The sequence below is a fragment of the Camellia sinensis genome, chromosome 9 (genome assembly GCF_055761805.1).
Source record: "Camellia sinensis isolate YWXY chromosome 9, ASM5576180v1, whole genome shotgun sequence".
NCBI classification, from domain to species: domain Eukaryota; kingdom Viridiplantae; phylum Streptophyta; class Magnoliopsida; order Ericales; family Theaceae; genus Camellia; species Camellia sinensis.
The window spans coordinates 75,099,943-75,126,775 of NC_138969.1; the positions used below are offsets into that span (position 1 = coordinate 75,099,943).

A 26,833-nucleotide genomic window follows, 5' to 3' on the forward strand; every position below is an offset into this window, starting at 1 on the left:
AGATGGAGGCTTTTCCAATCATTGACATGGAGAAACTTAATGGTGAAGAGAGAGCAGCAACTATGGATGAAAAATCTAGAAATTCCCTAGATGTTGATTTGTGATTATGTATCAATTTTAAGCAATATATAACAATCCAAATCAAACGAACAAGACAAAACAACACAACGATTTTACGTGAAAAAACTACAATTGGACACCTCCAATTGTGATAAAAAAACCACAGGCAACAACCACAAAACAATCCACTAAGAAGATATAAAAGAATTACACAAGTATATTCTCAATTACCTAACAAATCTACGCCTAATTGAACTAACCTCTATGCCCCTCTTCCAACCCGTTTTCACCTCGGAATTGTCTTTACAATGAGCCACCCCAGGATCCACCAAAGCTTCAGGCTCGAATTCTTCAGAATCCACCGAAGAACAACTCTCTCTTTTGTAGAACAAACAAAACCTTTGATGTATACTCTTTAAAACATGAGTTGAATACTCAATCAAAACATCAAAGAAAACTAAAAAATATCCCCAGATATAAACCTTAAGAATCAAAAAGAAGAACTGGAGGAATTCAGGAGTAGTCTAGTTTTGGGAGAAAACCAACTACTTATAGAAAACCAAAAGTAATCCTAGATGTGGAAGAAAACCCAATCCTTATTGAAATCCGGAAAACTGTGTTCGCGCGGTCCGCTCGAGCGCCCAACATCCCGCTCAAGCGTCTTCAGCAAAATATGCGTGTGACAAAACAGAGGTCCGCTCGGGCGCTAGAAAACCCGCTCAAGCGTAAAATCACACATCTCAGTACTTTTACAGGCGACCAAAACTGCTGGAACCAGGGATTCATTTTTGCATTTTGCTTCGGGGGTGCTGCCCCTCGACCCCGCCGTGGCGCTGCCCCCTCGACCCCCGCGAGCTGACCGGGCAGCTCGATCCCCGTCATAATCAGCGAAGTGGCAATCTTGAAAGCATTAGCATCACAAACTTCTCTAAAAGACACAATTCGGGTTGGATTCGCATCTAAACACTCATAGCCTCAATGAAATAAAAGTGTGAAAATAAATACAACTAAAAGGAGTTTTGTCAAACGGGGTTGCCAAGAATAAAACCTAACAATGGAGATGATCAAAGATGCTTGTGAGAACTGGGGCTTCTTTGAGGTACAGCATTAATGATGAAAGATGTTTATGTGAAGCAGTTTTGTTTGGTATATTGTTTTTGCTTTCTGTTTTTATTTATTAGAAAATTATTAGAACCCACATTTTACAAAACAAAGAAAAGTTAATTTTGAGATTTCGAAGATTATTTTTGCACAAAAAATAATAACAACTAGTCATTTCAAAGTAATCTAAAACACAATATCAATCATCTTCTTCGGTTTTCTCATAAAATTGAGCTTTTTATTTCCAATAATTTATTTTTTTATTTTTACTAAAGTTTTTTAAAATTTTACGTAAATTTTTTATTTTTTCAGATACACCTAATTTAAATATACTTAAAAAGTATAATATTTGTAAGAAAAAAACTTAAAAAATTACCAAATACAAAAATACGAAAATTTAATACATTTTCAAATTTTTTTTTGCATTTTTTTAAAAAGGTTTTTATACAAATTTTATACTTGTTAAGTATATCTAAATTAATTGGATCCGAAATGTAAAAATAAGAATAATAATAATTAATTAAAATATTTTCAAAAATCACTAAAAAAAAACTCAAAAAATTATTTTTGAAAATTCCAAACCAAATAGAGTGGATAGTTTTGAGATTTTTGCTGATTTACCCATTTTTTTTCTTTTTGGGTTTATGAAGTTGGTGAATCATGGTATGTCCCATGAGCTTATGGACACAGTGGAGAGGCTAACAAAGGAGCACTACAAGAAGTGCCTGGAACAAAGGTTCAAAGAAATGGTGGAAAGCAAGGGTCTGGAGACTGTTTAGTCTGAAATCAATGACTTGGACTGGGAAAGCACCTTCTTCTTCTGCCATCTTCCTGTTTCCAACATCTCTGAAATCCCTGATCTTCAAGATGATTATAGGTTCATATATCATATCATCAAATTTCTCTCTCTCTCTCTCTCTCTCTCTCTCTCTCTCTCTCATGCTACTATATTTTTTTGATTAGTGATTAAATGTTATGTTAGCATTTGGGGGTATTAAAACTCACACCCTCGCACCTTGTGAGAAAATTTAAACCTCCCAATTACACTTCTGAGAATGGAACCTAAATCTCCTCTGAAAAGAGAAACTTAGTGGCCAAAGGGTTTCGTTCATGCTACTATATATAGTTAGCTATGTAAATCACTTTTTGTATTTTAAAAAACAAAAATAATGAAAAGTTTGAAATACCTCTCATTTTAGATCATTTTCATTTTCCAAAAAAGCGTTTTTGAATATTTGAAACTTTTGTTTTTATAATTTCTAAAGGGTGTTGTTTATTGAATTTTTTTTTTCCCTAGAAATAGTTTGCTTTGTTTTTGGAAAATAAAAACAGAAAATAGAACACAAAATCAACGCCAAACAGCTCCAGGGACTAATTTTTTGTTTATGAGAAAGGATAGTTACACACACTACAAGAAATCCTGGCAAATAACACGGAGGTTTTTGCGACGGGGTGACTGCCATCGCAAAAATCGCATCATAGTTGTCGTCGCCAAAAAACTCTTTTGCGACGGCGTGTATCTGCCGTCGAGAAAAAATAGACTTTTGCGACGGGGCTTATTCCGTCGCTAAAGATTGTAAAAAGAAAACTGCAGGAACATTGGCGACGCACGGAATACCATCGCAAAAACGTAGTATTTAGCGACGGTAAGAAGTTACTGTCGCAATTGTGGACCATTTGTGACGGCAGAAGACCATCGCAAAAAACTATGGATAAAACGATGTCGTTTCATTCGGTAATTATGATCATTTGCGACGGTTGACATATGCCGTCGCAAATAAATGAATATTTGCTATCCCGCTTTTTGTATCCCATTCGCGGTCAAAGTCCTAAAATCCCTAAATTCCTCAAATCAAAATCCCTCTAAAACCGAAATCCCTAAAATCAAAATCCCTCTGAAACCGAAATCCTTAAAATCTCCAAAATCCCAATCCATTGTTCCAACTATTAGAAACTAAAATCCCCAAAATCCTCAAATCAAAATCATTCAAAATCAAAATAGTGGTGAACGACGACCTTCGCAAAGTGACGAGGGTGAACAACGGCCTTCGCCGGAGTGACGAGCAGCAGCGACTGTGAACGACGAGTGACGAGCAACTGTGAGCGACTGTGAACGGCCATTCATAAAGTGAGTATTTGTTCTTGTGCATTCCTTCTCATTCCATCTCTTGTGAATTTCTTAAACATGAAAAAGAGAGTGTAGGTACTTTCTGAAAATTATTGTATGATTTAAGAACAATTTTGTTCTTAAATTGTGATTGACGTGTTCATGCTTGTAATTCAGAATATGCTTTGTGAACATATCAGGTTGTATAGTCAAACCCGTCCTCCATTTTAAAAAAAAAGAAGAAGAAATCTTTGATCCTATGAACGAAAGTAGTAAGATTGTCTTTTCTCCTTTCTATATTTGAAGACTGTAACTGCCGCATCAGGCCTTTAGACCAACCTCCAAAGTGGTTACATGTGCTTTGTATTTCAATTAAATGTTTACAATTCATTTGGTTTTTAAAAGTTTCACTTACTTTAGGAAAAATATGGAATCTCCTTTGACATCATTTTTTTTTTACAATGCTCATATTTTTCATGTTAGTAAAATATTTCTCTTTGCTAGTAAAAAAAATATTTTTCATTTTAAGTTTCTTCTTTAAAAATGGGTAGCAGCAACAATGGTGGAGTGCCTATGGTAGTGTGAGGCAGTGGCCAGTGTCGAAACCAGAGCTGGGTCTGTAAAGAGAAAGAGAGTTGAAGAGAGAAATGTAGAGAGAAGGTTAAATGTTACCTCTCCCCATCTAAATAATTGCTGGTGTGAAAGACAATACCGCGTTTGCCCCACTTACCAAAACAGAGATCAGTGTATGTTGCCTCTCCCCATCTAAAACTGTCCAGATTGTGAAAAAGATCACTTCTGTTGTATGTCTCGGGTCGTTGAACTGAGTCCTTATCTTGTTTGTTTCTTGTTTGTAGTTCTACTATTAATAATTTGCTTCTAAAGTAAAAGAATTAAAAAGTCCCCTGTATATTTTCTATATGTAGAGAGATCTGAATATATACACATAAACATTTGATATATGTAACTAACAATTCGGGTTTCTTTCTCCTTAATGGATGACAATGAAGGATAAGAATAAGCTGACTGTAATAGCTGAATGGTTGGTTGAATGTTTTGTCCAGTCAAAAGATGATGAAGCTGGTTTAAATAGAGAAACTTTATAACAATGTCTTTGTGATGTTGGAAATGTGCCTTCTTGTATGCTGTTTGCAGGAAATTGCGTGGCAGTGGCTTGATGAGATTCAACCTGCAAATGAGGATGTGATATCTCGTGGGACCACTGGCCTCAAGCTCTATATGGTTGCTCATTTCTTGGTGTAAGTGTCTTGGCACTTGCGTCTATAAAGTATCCGCACAGGCTTTTCTTTCTTAGCCAGTTTGTATAAGATCCAATGTCTTCTTGCAGATCTTTGAAAGCTTGGATTTTAGCACATAAGCCCCCAGCAGCACCAAAATCTGATTTTCCTTTGAAAAGTTTGTCATTTCCTTTTCTCTTAAATGGAAATGCTGACACTTTCTGTTTCGTAATTATTCTAGGTGTCTTAGTTACTAGTTAATGCCATAAGAGTACATAAAAAATGAAAGCAAAGAAACTGGTAGTTTTTCTATTTTCTTATTTTTCACTATAGCAACTACTTCAGTTTATCTTGTTGATAGAATTTAGGTTGTGTTTGGCGGTTGAACCATACCCAAGAGGAGCTACGTGGCATGTGGACAATTTTGAATTTAATTTTTTCAGGGAAGAGTTGTGTTTGGGTAGAAATCGTTATCATAATTTGGACTTGAGCTTGGCGGATGCCTTTGTGTTCTAGGTGAAGCATATTCACATGAGCTTTGATTCCAAACTTCGTACGGAATCAATAAAAAAAATAGAATTATGCTACCTGCAAATGGTTTAATGGTGGTCTAAGGTTATGATAAACTTGTAATTTTGAAGCTAGGATGAAAGATGGTCGGGTTATTGATGGAATCATTTTGAAATAGCTAAAGCTTGTAAAGTGTGAGGTTTGCTTGAATTAAAAGTTTATAAGAAGGTGGCATGTCGTGTCGGACACCGACACAACACGACACTCCTGGGAAACTTCTCGACCTTTGCCAGAAACACCTCCAAACATGTTCTACTATTTTTTAAAATATTTTAGACAACATGCTTTAAGCACTTGGGGAACATGTGCATATCGCTTAGACACATGAAATACATTACAAGTTTTGAATAAAATAACTTGGAATTCAATGATAAAAGACTAACAATGCATTAGGAAACTTTAATTAGTTTAATGCTTAATTAAAAATTTACTACTAAAGCTTTATCTCCATTGATTTTGATAGGAAAATAATATTTAGAAAAAATATGTATATATATATAGAGGTAACAGAAATAAAAAGAAACGAAGCTAAAAGAAAGGAACGAACAAAAGAGGCAAAGTATATGTATGCCGGTAAATATATTTTTGTGCAAGCATATATGTCAGTGGTTTCCTATCTAGTGACCCAAAAAATGCTTACTGTCCCTTTCATGGTATAAAAAATAGCCCACCCTATGGCCTAAAAAATTCACTTCCATGGCAAGTGCCTCAAAAAAAATAGTCCAGGATAATGCACGTGTTTGGTTTTCCAAGAGACCTAAAAATCCAACACATAAAAAACAACACTGGATATACACAATTTTAAATTTTACTAACTATTATAGGCTATCATTACGAAAGTCCGAAACTTAGGCAAAGCCTTAGACAACTTTATAAAATTTTGCAAGTTATGAAATAAAGCATTTTGTCTGGGCTTGAGATAAAATGTTAAACAAAAGTATGGATGCCTTTTTGACTATACTAAATTTGCAACTTTCTCTTCACAAATAAATGGCAAGTTCCTGAGTCATACTAACGTATAAATTGGTTATTAACTTCATTTTAATTTCTCAATGCAATATGGTTGAAGGAGTCACGCTAAGCTTTATAACAGTGGTCTTTGAAGGCTATAAAATTAGCCTAGATAAAAATAAATTAAAATTTGAGCATGAACTATGGTTGAATTGATTTCAGTCTGGACTTTTTTTTTTTACCGACTTGAATGTGTAGCCAACCCTTTCCATTGAGTGCAGTCACAAAATCAAAAAAAAAATTCAAATTTAATTTGAAAATAAGAACTGCAACCATCTTGATTCCAGCTTGAACTTGTTCTTGATTCCACTCTTGACTTGTCAACTTGAATACGTTGACAACCCATTCTATTGGGTACAGTCACAACACAAGTAAGTAAAATCCAACCAAAAAATTGAACTTTGAACTACTTTTGGCTTGATACCATAACATTGGACACGCAGGCAGCCTAGATGAATAATCTAGGTCCAATCCTAAAAATATAAAATAATAATCACCCTTTTCAAAATGGGACTCGTGATATTAAGGAACTAAAATCAAAGGGTATTTTTTTTCAAACAAGGAATTTATATTTTGAAATGCGTTCGACCTACATAATAGCTCATTCGACGTAGTGTCACATAAGTGAAATTGTGTTGGTGAAAATGAAATTATTGCTTAACATAATTTTTTTCTACTTTTTACAGCAAAAGTTCAATTTTTTCCGATGTACCTATATATATATATATGTGATATTATGTTGTAATTATATATATATATATATATGATATTAACATGCTCATTTATGTGATATTATGTCTTGTAATTATATTTTTACCCTTACATCTCATTATGACTTACATTTGTTGTAATTATATTTTTTTTCTAGGGCATATTTGTTTTGCATGTGAGATGTATATTTCCCAGTAAGTTTGCCTGAAGCAAATTAATAGTGGGAAACACATATGCATGTATTTAAATATATTTATATATATTGTTGAGAAGATTACAAAAGAAGTGAAGTGTGCATTTGAGGGAAGTACAGATGATGGATAAGAGTTGGATTGATTTTCCAAATAGGATGTCGAGGGAATACATTAATGGGATTGATCAATTCCTTGTGTTTGCCTACACCAATAGGGTTGAAGGTTCGATGATTAGTTGTCCGTGTAGAAAATGTGAGAATCGATACCATCTTATACGAGAGGGTGTGCGGGAGCATCTGATTTTGAATGGTTTTTTAAAAAAGTACAAACATTGGATTAATCATGGGGAATCGTACGTATCTCTGCATGGTAATCGAGATAATGAAACATTGGCTAATTTAGACATTGGGGACGATATGGTTGGAATGATACAAGGGGCTATGGGAAATCCACATGCCGGTACAAGTGTTGAGGGTAATGAACCAGAGGGGCCTGATGCCCATGCATCTGAACCCCAGCTCAGTCCAAAAGGTTCAATTGCTAAAGGATATCTTATGGAAGAATGCATGAATTTTTGTGCACAATATCTCAATGATGTGGAAACTAAATCTAATCGACCCGTGAGGAACTACAGTGGTGATGATAATCTGGGTCGTGCTGTTGGTGAAATCACAAGCTTTTATCTTGATAACACTTCTTGGGCACAAACTCATCGGTATGTCTTATTCAATACATCCGCGGTTCAACCATTCATAAAGTAAGTTATGTCACTCAATATTTTATTATGTTTCATTGAATTTTGAACCAAATTTTGTTTTTTGATAAAATTTCAATCTACACAGCAAACACCTTCAAGAACTTAAGGTGAAAATGCCTCGTGTTGACGATCATCAGCTTCGGCGTGAACATTTTGAAACTTTTCACATTTGGTTCAAGGAACATGTATGTATTTAAATCTACAGATTCTATTTACCTAAGTCAAACTACATTTTAAATTTTACAATTTTTATTTTTTAAAATAGGTTCAAACTTTGCGAAGGACTAGTGATGTCACATTTTCTGAAGAGATTACTGTATTGGCAAATGGTCCTCATAACCTAGCAAGGAGGTTCAATGGGTATATAATGAATGGGTTTCGGTATCGAGTAAAGGCCATGGATGACCATCGAGCCACACAAAATTGTGGTGTAGCTTTGAAGGCAGATACCATAAGTTATGCTAGTCGGAAAGACAAGAATCCTCGTGTGGGGTCTGTGTACTATTATGGACAATTGATAGATATCATTGAGATTCGATATTCCAGTGAGAAGAACCATGTGTTGTTTAAGTGTGATTGGATTGACAACATTCACGGGAAGATACAAGATGTCTTTAATTTCACATTAGTCAACTTCAATCATTTGTTGTACCGAGATGATCGAATTACCAATGAACCTTTCATCTTGGCATCCCAAGCAGAGCAAGTTTGGTATGTTGCAGACCCATTACAACCAGACTGGCAAGTGGCGGTGAAGATGTCTCAGAGAGGTTTATTTGATATGAGTTCGACTGATCCACAAATCGAGCCATATATGAGCCAACAATTGGAAGAAAATATAATGCTTCGTGATGAAGAAGTTGGTTGGGTGAGGGAAGCCGCAGAAGGGGAAACAGTTGATGTTCAAATAGGCTGATATTTAATCAACATTAGTAATTCAATTAAGGCCAAGGTTGTAGTTAATCATCAGTTTCTTAATTTACTTTGTCTTTGTAATTGTATTAGTTCAATTAATGTCATATTATAGTTGATGACAAACCATTGTCTATGTTTCTAATGTCAATTAATGTTATATTGGTTGCAGATTATTATGGGAAGGAAGAGGAAGCCTGATCATCCTCGGCGCATGATGTCCGATGTGGTACGTAAGAGGACATCAGCGGCACCACCATCAGAGGAGGCATCACATCGACCACTATCAGAAGGGCCATTAGTGCCACCACTATCTGACCAGCCACCGCAGCGACCACTATTAGTGGCACGACCATCAGAGGAGGCATCACAGCGAGCACCATTAGTGCCACCGCATCGACCACCATTAGTGGCACCACAGCAGCTATCATCTACTCAGCCTCCACGCCTACCATTGGTGCATCCACCATCAGTGGCACCACCATTGGAGGAGGCATCACAGCGAGCACCATCAGATGGGCCATTAGTGCCACCGCATCGACCCCCATCAGTGGCACCGCAGCAGCTATCATCCCAACTAGAGTCATTGACTTATGAGCCATCCGCAGGTATATAAATTTGCTTTGATTTGTATGAAAATTATTTAAATATATATTTATTTGTTCTCATTACATATAACTTGTTTATTTTCATTGTATTTTTCAGACCCTTCGACTTCTTCACAGCCTCCCTCAGGTATAAGAAATTGATTTGTATTGACATTATTTAAATTTGCATTTGTTTATTATCACTGCATATTGTTTATTCTTATTGTATCTCGCAGGTCATGTTAGTTCTTCATCAACCTTGAGTAGGCGTGGTAGAGGATGTGCCAAGGGCATTAGGGAGTGGGGTACTGGTACAAAGTTGGACATACAATTTGATGAAAATTACTGTCCAATAGGGGATAACGTGTCTAAGTTAACTACTCAACTTGGCATTATTGTGCGAAATGGTAATATTGTTCCTCTTACTTTTCTTAACTGGAACACTGTGCCTGATGACATTCTTGATGTTATCTGGAAGGATGTGAAGGTAAAAGTATATTTTTTGTCCAAAAATTTACATTCCAAAATTGTGTTATTATTATTTAAACTTTGAAATTGTGTTTTATAGGACAATTTGAATATATGTCTAGAGGAGTACAAGCCAATCTATATGAAAAATTGTAACAGCATATGGAAGGATCACAAGAATAAGATTAAGTCTAAGTATTTCAAGCCTAGAAGTGAAGATCCTAATCTGAAGGATGATGTTCCTTTGCACATTGTGCCAAGCCAGTGGGAAGAACTTGTGGAGTATTGGCGTACTTCCGATGCTGAGGTATACAAATAAGTTATATGTATGATATGTAAACATACAAATCATATTTATATACTTACATTTGTTGAACCTGTTATAGAAAATTGCAACTAGGAACACTAAAAATCGGCGAGCTCATGGCATAGCTCATACCACAGGGCGTACTACTTTCGCTCAGATACGGCATGAGGTTTATATTTTATTGTTTTATTTTTGTATATAAATAAACATTGTATATTTGCAAATTATTTGAATTCTAATTTTCATATTTCTAAAAAAAGGTAGATGACCAGTAAGGGGGAGTCTACTGATAAGATGAATGTTTGGCTTATGACACGTAGAGCAAACGACCTAGAGGTTATCCAGACCTTGGTAGTTTCCAAACACCTTTGATTGTATTTAAAGTTTGTTTTTTTATTTTTTGTGTGTCAACCATCTTAATTTGGCATATACTTGTATGTCTTATTCAATACAGGATGAGTTTAATGGCCAACTCTCTATGCTACCTGAGGATTGTCGGACTTTGGAGGCTAGAAATGCCATTTTCCATGAGTTGATAGGTCATGACAATCATGGATATTGTCGCACATACGGGAGAACTGTGCCTCGGAGCGCAGTGTATAAAGATGGTGTTGGGCCATCACAGTCAGCACCCCAGCCATCCACTATTGTTCAGATCACCCAGCAGGTTCGTGCGGAGCTAAGGGATGAGTTGAGAGAGGAGCTGCGAGCAGAGTTCTCTACACATTTACAGCAGCGGAGAGCTGAGATGATGGCCTTTGTGTCACAGGGGGCAAGTGTGGATCCCAACAGACAGGTTCGATATAAATTAAATTGTTTGATAGTTAAATTTTCACACAACATTATGTATAAAATTCGAATATGATTAACACATTATGCATTGACTATCATAGGCTCCTGATGCATCGAGTGGCCACCGGGCATTTAGGGAATCTGCAGAAGACGAGAATCCATATACACCACCACCAGAAGATTAGGTATAAAATATATCTTTACATTCTAAGCTAAAATGTATCTTTGAATTCTTTGCATTGTAAGCTAAGAGACTTGTGGGAGAAGACAGGACTCCAATCGGGTTCCCGGTTTGGGAGTTAGAGCCCTATTTCGGTCTAGGCAAACTAGTTCCTTAAGAAACTTGAATTCGAGGTGTTGACGCCCCAAAATCACCAAACGGGGTCGGATTGGCACAAAACTTGGCACACACGACCGTCTAGGCACGAGAGACTTGTGGGAGAAGACGGGACTCCAATTGGGTTCCCGGTTTGGGAGTTAGAGCCCTATTTCGGTCTAGGCAAACTAGTTCCTTAAGAAACTTGAATTCGAGGTGTTGACGCCCCAAAATCACCAAACGAAGTCGGATTGGCACGAAACTTGGCACACACGACCGACTAGGCATGAGAGAGTTGTGGGAGAAGACGGGACTCCAATGGGGTTCCCGGTTTGGGAGTTAGAGCCCTATTTCGGTCTAGGAAAACTAGTTCCTTAAGAAACTTGAATTCGAGGTGTTGACGCCCCAAAATCACCAAACAAGGTCGGATTGACACGAAACATGGTACACACGACCGTCTAGGCACGAGAGACTTGTGGGAGAAGACGGGACTCCAATGGGGTTCCCGGTTTGGGAGTTAGAGCCCTATTTCGGTCTAGGCAAACTAGTTCCTTAAGAAACTTGAATTCGAGGTGTTGACGCCCCAAAATCACCAAACGGGGTCAGATTGGCACGAAACTTGGCACACACGACTACCTAGGCATGAGAGACATGTGGGAGAAGACGGGACTCCAATCAGGGTTCCCGGTTTGGGAGTTAGAGCCCTATTTCGGTCTAGGCAAACTAGTTCCTTAAGAAACTTGAATTCGAGGTGTTGACGCCCCAAAATCACCAAATGGGGTCGGATTGGCACGAAACTTGGCACACACGACTACCTAGGCACGAGAGACATGTGGGAGAAGACGGGACTCCAATCAGGGTTCCCGGTTTGGGAGTTAGAGCCCTATTTCGGTCTAGGCAAACTAGTTCCTTAAGAAACTTGAATTCGAGGTGTTGACGCCCCAAAATCACCAAACGGGGTTGGATTGGCACAAAACTTGGCACACACGACCGCCTAGGCACGAGAGACTTGTGGGAGAAGACGGGACTCCAATGGGGTTCCCGGTTTGGGAGTTAGAGCCCTATTTCGGTCTAGGCAAACTAGTTCCTTAAGAAACTTGAATTCGAGGTGTTAACACCCCAAAATCACCAAACGAGGTTGGATTGGCACGAAACTTCGTACACACGACCGTCTAGGCACGAGGGACTTGTGGGAGAAGACAGGACTCCAATGGGGTTCCCGGTTTGGGAGTTAGAGCCATATTTCGGTCTAGGCAAACTAGTTCCTTAAGAAACTTGAATACGAGGTGTTGACGCCCCAAAATCACCAAACGGGGTCGGATTGGCACGAAACTTGGCACACACGGCTGCCTAGGCACGAGAGACATGTGGGAGAAGACGGGACTCCAATCGGGGTTCCCGGTTTGGGAGTTAGAGCCCTATTTCAGTCTAGGCAAACTAGTTCCTTAAGAAACTTGAATACAAGGTGTTGACGCCCCAAAATCACCAAACGGGGTCGGATTGGCACAAAACTTGGCACACACGACTGCCTAGGCACGAGAGACTTGTGGGAGAAGACAGGACTCCAATGGGGTTCCCGGTTTGGGAGTTAGAGCCCTATTTCGGTCTAGGCAAACTAGTTCCTTAAGAAACTTGAATTCGAGGTGTTGATGCCCCAAAATCACCAAACGGGGTCCGATTGGCATGAAACTTGGCACACACGGCTGCCTAGGCACGAAAGACATGTGGGAGAAGACGGGACTCCAATCGGGGTTCCCGGTTTGGGAGTTAGAGCCCTATTTCGGTCTAGGCAAACTAGTTCCTTAAGAAACTTGAATTCGAAGTGTTGACGCCCCAAAATCAACAAACGGGGTCAGATTGGCACAAAACTTGGCACACACGACTGCCTAGGCACGAGAGACTTGTGGGAGAAGACGGGACTCCAATGGGGTTCCCGGTTTGGGAGTTAGAGCCCTATTTCGGCCTAGGCAAACTAGTTCCTTAAGAAACTTGAATTCGAGGTGTTGACGCCCCAAAATCACCAAACGAGGTCGGATTGGCACGAAACTTGGCACACACAATCGACTAGGCACGAGAGACTTGTGGGAGAAGACGGGACTCCAATGGGGTTCCCGGTTTGGGAGTTAGAGCCCTATTTCAGTTTAGGCAAACTTGTTCCTTAAGAAACTTGAATTCGAGGTGTTGACGCCCCAAAATCACCAAACGGGGTCGGATTGGCACGAAACTTGGCACACACGACCGCCTAGGCACGAGAGACTTGTGGGAGAAGACGGGACTCTAATCGGGTTCCCGGTTTGGGAGTTAGAGCCCTATTTCGGTCTAGGCAAACTAGTACCTTAAGAAACTTGAATACGAGGTGTTGACGCCCCAAATCACCAAACGGGGTCAGATTGGCACGAAACTTGGCACACACGACCGTCTAGGCATGAGAGACTTGTGGGAGAAGACGAGACTCCAATCGGGTTCCCGGTTTGGGAGTTAGAGCCCTATTTCGGTCTCGGCAAACTAGTTCCTTAAGAAACTTGAATTCAAGTTGTTGACGCCCCAAAATCACCAAACGGGGTCGGATTGGCACGAAACTTGGCACACACGACCGCCTAGGCACGAAAGACTTGTGGGAGAAGACGGGACTCCAATCGGGTTCCCGGTTTGGGAGTTAGAGCCCTATTTCGGTCTATCCAAAATTATTTACTTAACTATCTTTGTAATTATATAGTAGTTAATTTTTTATCTTTTTTTGTAATTAAAATATTAACACATAATTATATTGTCATTAATTTTTTTTATTTTTTATTTTCAGATATTTCCTGAGTAGCAGTTTGCTTCTTGTGGAATGCAGGCATGTGAAGATTGTGAAAACTTTTGTTTTTGTAACCCACGGAAGAATCATGACAAATACTTTTATTTTTGATTTACGTTCTTTGGATTTGTGAACATTATGTATGTATTATGCAACATTATGTGATGAGATAATTTTGATGATATGTTGTTATGAATGGAAGAATACTTTAATTATGGATAAATTTTTATTTATATACAGGAATTTTTATATTATTATATAATTATCGATTTTTTTTAGTTATTTTCATTTAATACAGGTAATTTTCATATTTTTAATAATTGTGTTGCAGTTTTTTTTTTTTTTTTTTTTTTTGAGACGGTATTATACTATCTCAAAAAAGATTTTTTGCGACAGTAGCATAGTCGTCGCCAAAGATATTGCCATTACTAGTTAAGTGAAACTACAGGCCTTTAGCGACGGTATCATTCACCGTCGCAAATACTATTTTTAGCGACAGTATTTTTTACCTTCGCAAATAACCATTTTCAGCGACGGTATTTTTCTGTCTCAAATAAAACTTTCAACGACGGTATTTTTACCGTCGCAAATAACCTTTTTTTGCGACAGCAACACAGTGACGTCTCAAAAACTTCAAATTTCTACACATTAATAGCGACAGTATTTTACCGTCACTAAAAGGCACTTTTGCCGTCGCCAATATTTTGCGATGGCGCCATACCGTCGCTAAAGGCCTTTAGCAACCCCCTTTGTTGGGACCCCCTATTACCGTCGCTAAAAGCCCGATGCCGTCGCAAAAAAGTTTTTGCGACGGGGTTTTTGGTATTTGCGACGGTATTTTACCGTCGCAAAAAAGCAAATTTTTTGTAGTGACAGAACTCAAACATAGAAAAAAATGTAGAGAAAATATAATATTTGGTGGTTAAGATTTATCTTAAGTATTTTATTTTTATTTTTATTTTTCTTTTATGAATAAAAGGACTTTGTTGATGAAAAAACTATAGCATGAGTCAACATATACAAAGAAAAGGCATGCAAAAAGCATCGCATCATAGCAAACAACACCCATTCCAAGTAGGTTAGTACAAGCGAGAAGTCCAATCATACATTAACACACTTCGAAACCACACAGTTGGAGGATTTCAACGGTCCAATGGTATACGTGATATTTAAAATAAACCAAAATCATACACGACATTTTTTATTTTTTTATTTTATGCATATAGCACTATTGTTTGTACTTTGTTTATGTATGCATTCCTTGGCTTACATATAGATTGTTGTTTTGTGAGAGGATAGTAACAGGAAGGCAATGGAGGAATTTGCTTTGAAACTAGAACAACTGGCTGAGCAGCTTCTGGACTTGCTATGTGAAAATCTTGGGCTAGAGAAAGGGTACATCAACTACAAAAAAAATCACTTATAACAGTGGCCAAAAATGCCGCTAAAAGCAAGAAAAAGTATTGCTAAAAACTAGCACACCTTTACTTGCGGCTGCAATAGTAGCGGCCAAACTAGCACAATAGCCCCGTCAGCATAGCCTTATAGTGACGTTTTTGTGAAAAGTTGGTATAATTTTTTTTATTGCGACGGTTATAAATGTCGCTATATCTTAAATTTAACCATTAGTTGATTACTTTATAGCGACAGTTAACTGCTACTATATCCTTCGCTGTTGCGACGTTTTGTGAACCGCTGCTATATTTTAACTCTATTCCATCAGTTTTACACTGTCGTTATAGCCATAGATTTTTTTTTGAATTTTATTTGTAGCGACGGTTATTAACCGCGGTTATATGCTATGTTTACTATTCAATTATCAATAATATATAACTTGAAATTTTCAATAGTTTGGTAACCATTAATTGTTGTCTCTCACTTATCCCTGCTCACATTATACATCTATAAAAGCATGATTTTATTCTAATGGCTCAATACTCAATAATTGTAAAAGATAAAATAGTTTGCATTCTTATAATCCCAAAATATCCAAAACACCTTAATTAAAAGGTTCATTACGTAAGCTTGTCATACCAAAATAGATCAAATATTTCTAGCTAACTAATAGCCACACCATAATCCAAAAGGTACATATAAACTTGTCACGTGACAATAGTACTCAAAAGTATTACTCATGATGCCATTTTATAAAGACCTCCATGAAAAATGTTCAAATCGAGAAATGGCATCCATTGTTTGATACTTTCATATTGTCTTATATTCTACAATAAAAATAATTGAATGAGCATAAGTATCATTTTCAATTTTAAAATCAATAAAGAAAAGTTAGACTACAAATAATTCTCGAGGAGTCTTATTTTTTTGGTAAGTATGTGGTTTCAAAAAATAAACAATGAAGTTGAAGATCATGTTTGCATATTATTTTTTACCAGCCAAATAAAGCACTATTTATTAAAGATAAAGGAGACATACAACAACCAACAAGGAAGAGCGAGATTGCATCATAGTGAACCTAACTCATCCCAACTAGGTTGGCACAAAAACTGCAAAATCATGTGCAAGCTCAATCAAAAGAAACAAAAGGGTTGGCAAAAGATACCAACCACAACAAAATGAAGGAAATAAAAAGATACAAAGAAATTACACACCACCTTTATCACTCCATATATTCCAGGTTCACTCTAAACATACCAAAGCCAACAACACCTAATCTTCCATAAAGCATCACAAAAGCCAAACAAACAAAGGTAGCAAAGAAACCCACTCCATACCAGCAAAAAAAAACTCTGCATTATGATGAAACCCATCCCTCTCTGTTTTCTTCCTCTGTTTTTTGTTTTCTTTTGAACCCAACAAAAAAAAAAAAAAAAAAAAAAAAAAAAAACTCTGCATTAGTTCTTGGTGCTTTTCTTTAAGCACTGCAAGTTGATCTCTAAGATTAGATACGCTTGAAGACATCTAAAGGGCTTAGAACATGTAAGCAAGCAACTAACAAGTTGGCATTTGAACTGAATCAGCCAATAAAGCCAAACATTAGTAGCAGCCACCAAATCAAGCAACCACTAGCAACATCCAAGGGTCCATTGTTAATTGTATATTACAGTTTAATACATTATTGATATTCAAATTTGTTCGATTGCCCAATTCTCTATTTCACTGGTTTGTTTAGTATTTTTACGGATGCTAATAAAGGAAGCAAAGTAGAGAAGTCAACCTATCAAATCCCAATTTTGTCCAAACTAACTAACAATTTATTGGTAAAGGGAATACATGAATGTTGAATTTCCTCTAATCACATTACTAGGCTAACAAAACATTACAAGTGTACTGTGCATTAAATTCATGGAAAACAATTTTCTGAACAAAAAGAAAAAAGTAAAAAAGAAATTAAGGAATGCATTAGTCAAAGAAGCAGGAGGTTCTGAACTGAACCTAAAGACAATGCTATGATTGGCTGATTCATAACCATTGAAACATGCTAATTAGATAAGGGAAAAAGTTATATACTCAAAAAGGATAAGTAATGTTAATGTAGAAAATATATAAAAAGGTAGGCACTATTTTTGTATGACTTCTCTATATTTTTTTTTCCCTCCCAAAATTGAACTATTTTATTAGAGGATTATGTTTAATGTAACACCTTTTTTTGGTGAAGCAGCACCTAAGTTACAAAACACACCTAGTACAAACAAAAAAGTTTTAAGAAAACCTTAAAATAACAATGAACAGCTTTCATCTACACAAAAAATATAGCAAGAAGTTCCAAAATATATTCTACTAAGGGAAATACCAAAAAAGTGTATCAACTATTGGAGTCAAGACAATCTATAAACCAGTAATATCCTTAGAGCCAATGACTAATCAATTCAACTCAATCAACAAACCTTTTCTTTGACTGCTTAAGTTTGACAATATGAGTCTTATTTGCTAATCTGCTCTACATATATACTTTATGCCAAGTGATGCTGTAGGATGTCTTTTCTCATTGCCTATTTGCATCGCTATTCGCTACCTATATTTGTTACTATATCTTCCCATATTCTTTCCATACCCAAGGATCAACATTTTGTTTCATTTTGTCATTTTGGTCAACTTGGAACATGAAATGTTTCAAAAGCATTTCAAAAAGTTTTGGAAATGCCAAGAAATGTTTGGAAATAAATACAAAAACCTATGTATATATATAAGTGAGTCCTAAAACTAAATAATTGAACATGTTTGAGGTCTACACATCCAATCATCACTACGACATAATACACCTTTGGCGACCAAAATTAGCGACTAAAAAAAATTTAGTCACCAAAAGTAGTGGAATTGGTGACTAAAAACTTTTTTAGTCGGCAAAATTACAATATTTAGCTACTAATTTTTTTTAGTAGGGATATATTGATTATTGGAGACTAAAAAAAAATTTAGTCGCTAAAAATACCAGAATTTGCAACAAAATAAATATTTTAGCCGCCGTATGTTGAGTTTTAGCTACTAAAACCATTTAGTCACCGATTGTAAAATAAAAAATTATTTTTTATCTTTGGCGACCAAAAGTTTGGTCGCCAAAAACAAATTTTCAACGACAAAAAAAAAATTTAGTCACCGTATGTTGACTTTTGGCTACTAAAACCATTTAGTCGCCGAATGTAAAATAAAAAATTATTTTTTATCTTTGGCAACCAAATGTTTGGTCGCCAAAAAACTAAAATATTTAGAGCGAGACCTTTCAAATTTTGGAGGGATTTATAAAACTAATTGGCGACTAAAAATCTTTAGTTGCTAATGGTGTAATATATATATATTTGGTTTCCAAACCAAATATCAGTGCCTCTGTCCCTCTCTCTCTTCAGTGTTTCTCTCTCTCTCTCTCTCTCTCCCCCTCTGCCTCTCCCTCTCCACTGCTCCTCTCCCTTTCCTCTTTCACCGCCGCTCCACCAGTCGTGCCTCCGCCGCTCTTCCTCATGGTCGCGCGCAACCAGAGCACCGATTCACAGATTCACCTTCGCGACGCCGCTGACCACCTCTCATCTTGCCATCATCCTCTCTCGAAGAGATCGCTAGCGTGTGCCCATTTCTTCGAGTTCTGCCATGGCTTCAATCATAATCTTTTCTTCCTTATTCAATCTCACAATCCATTCTCTCCCTTTTGATCTAAACCAGCCATTTTCTTTCAATTTGTTGTTTGTTCCCAAATCAAAGCCCTAAATTTCGCTTGATTTATTGTTGATCTGATCTGAGCTGAGAAGTCGTCTCGGTCAAGGGTACTGATATCCAATCCTTTCTTGTCGTCGAATTTATCAATTGATTCTGAAAAAAAATTTACTTAAATTTATTGGGTATTTGCTTTTCTTTTGATTATTGAATTGATAGAATTTAGTTTGGATTGAATAATTGGAACTTTTGTTTGGGAATTTGAATTGAATTCTGTTTGTTGGGAATAAAAAAATGTCTTGGGCATTTTATTTTCTTTTGATTATTGATAGAAATTGGTCTAGATTGAATAATTGGAACTTTTGTTTGGGAATTTAAATTCATTGAAGGCAACAAAGTAGATCCATAATGGCCCCGTTTGGTGTAGCTGTTAAAACAGCTTATAGATTATAGCTTAACAGATTATAGATTATGACTTTAATCAGACGTTGTTAATCTATTTGGTGTAACTGTTGGATTATAGATTTAAGTTGCTGAGTAGTGTTTGTTAAATAAGCTGTGAAACAGGTTTTTTAATTAATTTTTATTTTTTGTTTGTCTACATTTCTCATAACAAAAATAATAATAATCTATAGTCCATTTGGGTCATTTTCTATTTTTAAAAAAATAAAAAAATCTAAGAGTATAACTATAAATTAACATGTCCATAGCAGAATCTGATAATCAGAAACAAGGGGTGAGCAGTTTCCCAGAATTAATTTTTTTGAGTTAAAATAAGCTGTTAGAATCAAAAGCTGTTTGAAATAAGTTTAACTAAATAGTCCAAAATAACTTTTTCAAAGCTAAAAGCCATAAGTTAGCTTTGAAAAGCTGAAACAAACACCCCCAATAAGCCTTATATATATATATATATATATATATATATATATATATATATATATATATATATATATATATATATATATTTCATATGGTGTGACTAGTGTGTTAATGTCTACAATTTTGAATCATATGTTGCTCTGTTTTTAACCAGTTGGGATGGGACATTGTCCTTTCCATCACTTGCAGCTTTGTTTTTTCGGATCCACATCACTTACAGCTTTGGTAAGGTGCAATTTTGTTGAATTGTATTGTTGCTTAGGTGAATTGCTGTAGTTTTTGCAAAATTGTATATGTTGTTGCTTAGCTAAATTGAGGTAAATTTTCTCAATTATATGGTTACTTTGCTACTATAAATTTTTTGAAATGCTTTTGATTTGGAAAATTCTTAAAATTGAATTGGTTTATTGAAATTTGATAATTGATTAGATGTCATAGTGAGGCAGAAGTAATTCAGACTATATCTCTACAGCAATTGTGAGATCAAGACCTGTCTTCTCATTTCTTACACCAGCAACACTTTCCCTACCTGTATCTCTCTCAAAAACCTTAATAATATATAACTTTGATTTCCTCTTATCTAAATCACTTGTGGAGTGAGTGCTTTTTAGTTTTGTTTTAGTTCAGCTTAATTTGGTTTGGTGGCAGTATTAGGAGTTTCCTTTATTAGTTTAAGTAATGATATTACCTTTGACTTTACTCTGCAAAGATGGAAAGAGCAATACTTTGTGAATGTTGGAACTGACTGTGGGTTAACTATAGCTGGCTTTTACTATGTTTGCTTCTCTTGTAGTGATTGCTCCATCAATGGCTTTTATTATGATCCTAATAGCAGGTATACGGCCTCCTTATTCACAATTCCTGATCAGAGTGCTTCATAATCCACATTGCGACTCCCCTTTAATTCTTGAAAATATAATATTGTTATGATAACAATTTCGTTTCCTTTTTCAATTGAACTGTATGCATGTTCATGAACCAAACATGCTACGCCTTGTACTTTATGCATTTTAGTTTCTATTCTCTTAAACCTATTCAAGTGATTGGTGAAGACGTGTTCAACTTTGTCTGCAGCCCATTTCAGAAACTCGAGCTGAAATCAACTCATGAAGGAAGATCAAGTTTCAGTTTTTCTTCATATGAGTTGCAATAAATGGAAATAGGCAGTTTTTCCCAGGACTGGTACTATAGATAGAATATGAGCATTTCATTGAGCCGCATAAAGTTTGTGAAAGTTGATGTTGCAGTTGCTGCTGCATAAAGCTTGACAAGGTGAGGTCTGTTACATGTTGGGGGAGCACATGGAGAATCTGAACATTGTGAACTACAAAATTTACCATGGAAGAGTTGATGTTATGTGTGCCATTTTTTTAATTTTTAATTTTATTGTTATGTGCTTCCATCTATGCTAGAAAGATTATTATGTATCCCCCATTGTTTAAACATAACTACAAAGCTCTAGCAAAAATTGTTACTCTCTCTCTAAACATATCATTCATTTTCCAGAAACCAAAAATTCAGTGCCTTTTTTGATAAAAATACAAATAGAGATGTGTGTGAAGCTTAGTAGCTAAAAATAAAAATAAAATGGAGAAAAAATTTTGGCTACTAAATATTTAGTAGCTAAAAATAAAAATAAAATGGAGAAAAACTTTTTACTACTAAATATTTAGTAGCTAAAATAAAAGCTGACTTTAGGCGATTAAGAATTTAGTAGCTAAAAAAAATAAATAAAAATAAATAAAAAAAAGATGGAAAAAAACCCTTTGGCAACTAAAACTTTGGTCGCCGTAGATACTTCAAGTTTTGGCTACCAAAGTTTTAGTAGCGGAAAATAAGATTTTTGGCGACTAAAATATTATTTTTTGACGACTAAAAATATTAGTCGCCATTTATAGGACTTTCGGCAACTAAAATTTTTTTAGTCGCCAATACCTTCGCCGACCGTCTTTTCGCAACCAAGTCAGCGACCAAACTATTTAGTTGGGAAAACCTTTTGGCGACTAAAAATATGACTTTTGGCGACTAAAAATTTAGTCGCCAAAATTGAAATTTCTTGTAGTGCATATGAAAGGCACAAATGTATGATCCAAAGCTAAATATTGATGTAAACGGAAAATGTTAAATTTGTGGTGGTGGTGGTGTTGTTTGGGGGGGGGGGGGTTGATCAACATTATCAAACATCAGTATTTGTGATACTAAAATCTTCCTCCGAATAAATTTTCAACTAAACAAGGTTTACATATATGGCAACAACAATAACAAAAACAACAAAAATTAGTAACAAGCAATGGTCAAAGGAATCTCAAGGTGCGCGGATTCTTTTGGTGACAAGGTTTAAAGTATCATATCAATAAGGTTAAAAACAGGAGTCAACAAGAATCTTTAAATATTAGAAGATAATGAACTAAAGTTTAAAGGGATAGATAAATAACAGATACACATGTTCTCTTTTCCTTTTTCCTTTTTTTTTCATTTTTGATTATTACGTACATATGGCCACAAACTCAAATTCCAAAATATCATTGAAAGTGTATTAAATTTATGTTAGGCTACATAAATAGATGTCAATCCTATACTAGCTCTTCATTTAAAGGATTACATGATGGCATCATCGAAGTAAAGAGCACTGTTGAAATAACATTTGTCCATGCATAAATCATCAATCAAGACGGCCATAATGGACTTTACCTATGAAGTAAGTGTGGCGACTCTAACTCTACAAGTACTTCACATACAACTTTGCAAAATGGGGAACCCTGAAAGGAAAGATGAAATATTAATGTTTATAAGTAAAAATTATAGCTACAGTGTTCCACTGAAAAACAAGAAAGCATGACCAATCTTAAGAATACATGTCTAAAATAAATTAGGTGCCTTATCTGTACTGAAATATAAACATCAAATATCCATCGGTAACCCACAATCTAACCTCATATGCCCATATTTCAAGAGATTCGGGTGGTAGTTTTGATGGAGTGAAAGAAACCCCCAACATAAATAACAACATGAGACTGTGAAAAGAGGCAACAATTTTCTCTAATCACATTATTAAGCCAACAAAGCATTACAAACTGTGCATTAAATTCATAGACAACAATTTTCTCAACACAAAAGAGAGAGAGAGAGAGAGAGAGAACAAACCAATAAACAAAAATGTAGGCACTATTACTCCATTGTGGCATTTTATCAAACACCTAGCATGCATAATGAATCCTCAAGCATGAGATTTTATTGTGTAGCATCAACAACAATCCATTCACTTCACTAATTATATTCGATAAAATATGAATATCATAGATGATCAAAAATCAGAATACCAACAATTTTTTTTCTATTTTCTAAACTATTTTCCCAAATCAATATCATTCAAGATGTTCATGAAATCCTTCAAAGTAGAGAAGTTTTGGTGACATTAGAAACAATGAATGGAATGGCAAGTCGTAGCTTAACAATGAATTTCATGGACCCAAACTTGACCGAAGACAATAAGGGAAAAACAAAAACAGAGACAGTAGAAGAAAGAGAGAAGGACAGAGAGATAAACTAAGAGACAAGAAGAAACAGATGGATAGAGAAAAGAAACAAAGAGAGAAAACTAACCTAGAAATCACAGTGGGAGGATGATGAATGCCGCGAGGAGGATGAACTCAGACACTTCCCCAAAGAAGTGTTGAAATTTTTTTTTTTTTTGGACTGAAATTCTGATATGTTATTCACCCCCTCCCCCCCCCCCCCACACACACAAAATTGGATTCTGCGCAAAATCAAAGTTGAATTTGGCGGGTCTTTATTTTGCCTGGCTTTTTGTAACGGTTGAGTACAAACCGTCATTATAAAAAAATATATGGCAGCATTTTAGGAAAAAAATGTTACTAAAAATTTAATTTTTAGTTGTGATCAATAACTGCTACAATAGCCCATCAATAGCAGCATTTTTCAGGCCGCTGCAATAAAAAACGCTGCTAAAACTTGATTTTCTTGTAGTTTTTATGGCTCCCAAGGTCCAACCTTTGGCACCAAGGGCCTCCGGGCCCACACCGATGCCGGCGGCATCATCCTCCTCTTCCAAGATGACAAGGTCAGTGGACTCCAGCTGCTCAAGGATGGAGAATGGATTGATGTCCCCCCCTTGAAACAATCCATTGTTATCATAGTTCTAAATATCGGTCGGAAAGGTACGTACCGGCCGATTCGTACCGGAAAATCATAGCACCGATTTGGATATTCATCGGTATACCGGTGAGAATGAAATTTACCGCCGTAACGTTCGAGTCCCGGTACGTAATGGCGTGAATCCGATATATGGACTGATACAGGCTGATACAGTCTCTGTTTCTGTTGTTGTTGTGTCGCGACTCTGTTTTTCTTCTTGATGTGCTCTGTTTCTGTTTCTGTTTCTGGTTTTTTTTTTTTTCCGTCGATCTAAAGCTGAAGTTCCCTGAGTTTGGCGGGATTCTGCAACTTCCGATCAACATTTTGAGAGAGAGAGAGAGAGAGAGAAAGAGAGAGAGAGGTGGTTGTATTATGGTATGGAAGTATGAGATTGAAGTGGATATACATGGAGGTGCATTGGGAGTCTGAGTTGAGATGGGTAAGAAGAGAGAGTTACTTGGGTACATGGAGGTGCATGGGTTTATGGTGGATTTGTAGATTCAAATGTTTAAGTTTTTTTTTTTTTTTCTTCCTTCTATTTATTTGTTTATAGTATGATATAAAAGAGAGAGTTACTTAGATATTACTTGGATATTACTTGCAGTGAAGAAGCCAGGGACAAGGTTTTTTTTTTTTTTTTTTCTTCTATTTATTTGTTTTGGAGGTGGTGTGGCTACACCTGTTTATACACCTGCACCTTTATTTATATTAATATATATATATATATATATTTTTATTTTTTTCTCAGTACAAGAAATAATAAATATTCAAATCAACTTTTTTATTAAAAGTTTAACATATGTCAAAAATAAATACAAATCATTTAGTTGAAAATGAGTCAAAAATGTTCCTATATAACGAAATTTTGATTGAAATGTAACAAATTAAAGTTAAAAGAGTCAAAAAAAATGCATAAAATTTGGTTTAGAGGGATTGCTAATGATTTTTAAAATTTCACGGTTGCGGCACCCGATTCCCGATACATACCGGCCGATACTACCGATACCGATACTCCGCGATCAATACCGTTAAGTTAGCCGATACCGCGATTTAGAACTATGATTGTTATCAACATTGGTGACCAACTTGAGGTATTGTAATGTTCTAACCACTACTACTAAACGCAAACACACTTTTTTTTGGTTGTTTTCATCTTCTCTCTTTTTTTATTTTCATGTTTTCAGAAACAAAAATAATGAAAGATTTTAAACTTTTTATCATTTTCATGTTATTTTTGTTTTTGTTAAAAAAAATAGCTTACCAATACAAAGTATATATTTGGGAAAGGGAAAAAGATTCTCTCCACTCCACTGTTGGATTCAAGAAGTGTTGTTAGTGTCCGTGGGATTTGATATGCACAGTTTATTTTGCAGAGTTTTATGTATACATTATGATCGAAAAAATTCAGATTGGTATGATATTTATCAGTAATACTACAAAACCATAATTGTTACCTAGAAATTTACCTAGAAATGTGTATGTGTGATCCAAATTATTCAATGTACGCATCACACAACACATCAATTCAATCTTATCCGCACTTCACATATTTGAGCCAAACTAGGATTATAGATTTACTTTAGATATTTATAGTCATATAACTTTATAATTGTATTAAAAATGAATAGTCTATTTTTAAAATTATGTTTAACATGTTGCTATGAATAACAAATTAATTTTTAAAAAAAAAAAAAAAATCATGCATAATTTACTACACACAACTCTACAAAGTGAACAATTTAATTGTTAAAGTGATTCTTATATAGCGAGCCACCTGGCTGCAACACCTCTCCAGTCCAACTAACATGGTTTTTACCCATTGCATCATTCAAAAAAATGTGCTGATAAAATGGTTAACTATGTTGATTGTGCAATTTACAGGTAATCACAAATGGCAGATACAAGAGTGTGATGCACCGGGTGATTGCTCAGTTGGATGGAAATTGAATGTCGACAGCTTCATTTTACAATCTAGGTAGTGGCGTTGTCATCTATCCAACACCGACACTAGTGGAGAAAGAAGAAGAGCAGAATCAAGTTTACCCCAAATTCGTGTTCGAGGACTACATGAAGCTCTATGCTAGACTCAAGATCCAGTCTAAGGAGCCCAGGTTCGAAGCCATGAAAACCATAAAAACTTCTGTGGACTTGGGTCCAATCTCAACAGTTTGATTGGCTTCATTGTTAATAGGGTATGATAATAAGTGAGACTTAAGATATTTGTTAGGGAAAATATGTGATTCCCCACAAGTAAATCAATCAATGAGAATAAAAATTAATGCAGAAAAATTAAATAAAAAACAACACATGAATTTTTACGTGGTTCCCTCAATGTGAGGTACGTCCATGGGATCGAAATCCGATTCCACTATCAACCAAAAAATTTACAAACGATTACAAACGAGACACGAATGGTCTCACAAACCACCCTTAGGTGAATTCCAGATAATCACAAATAAACAAGAGGAAAGACCTCACCAAATAGATGAACCAAAATCTTCAGAACCAGAGTTGAAGAAGACCCAAAATAATAACCCAAATCAGCACCAAAAACGAACCAAACGAAGCAGCTGAAACCATACCACCAAAGCAAGTATTAATCTCACCAATAATAATGATCAATAGTTGCTCACCTTGAAAACTAAAATATGGAGCAGCCGCACAGCACCTTTTTTTCCTTGAGAAAAACAATACCAATAATATATTGTAAATCTAAGGTTTTTTTTATCAAAACCTTAGTTGTTTCCAAACTAAATTGGGTCTCC

The 26,833-nt window shown here is 35.9% G+C and overlaps 1 long non-coding RNA gene and 1 pseudogene across 1 annotated transcript; both read left to right on the plus strand.

Moving 5' to 3' along the window:
• LOC114264339 (1-aminocyclopropane-1-carboxylate oxidase-like) lies at positions 1 to 26,240 on the plus strand (annotated as a pseudogene).
• Positions 2,903 to 5,075, plus strand: LOC114316687 (uncharacterized). Its single transcript, XR_014339978.1, has 3 exons — positions 2,903 to 3,289; positions 4,424 to 4,527; positions 4,617 to 5,075. It is a non-coding gene; the product is annotated as an uncharacterized LOC114316687 (long non-coding RNA).
• Positions 26,241 to 26,833: the final 593 nt, after the last annotated feature.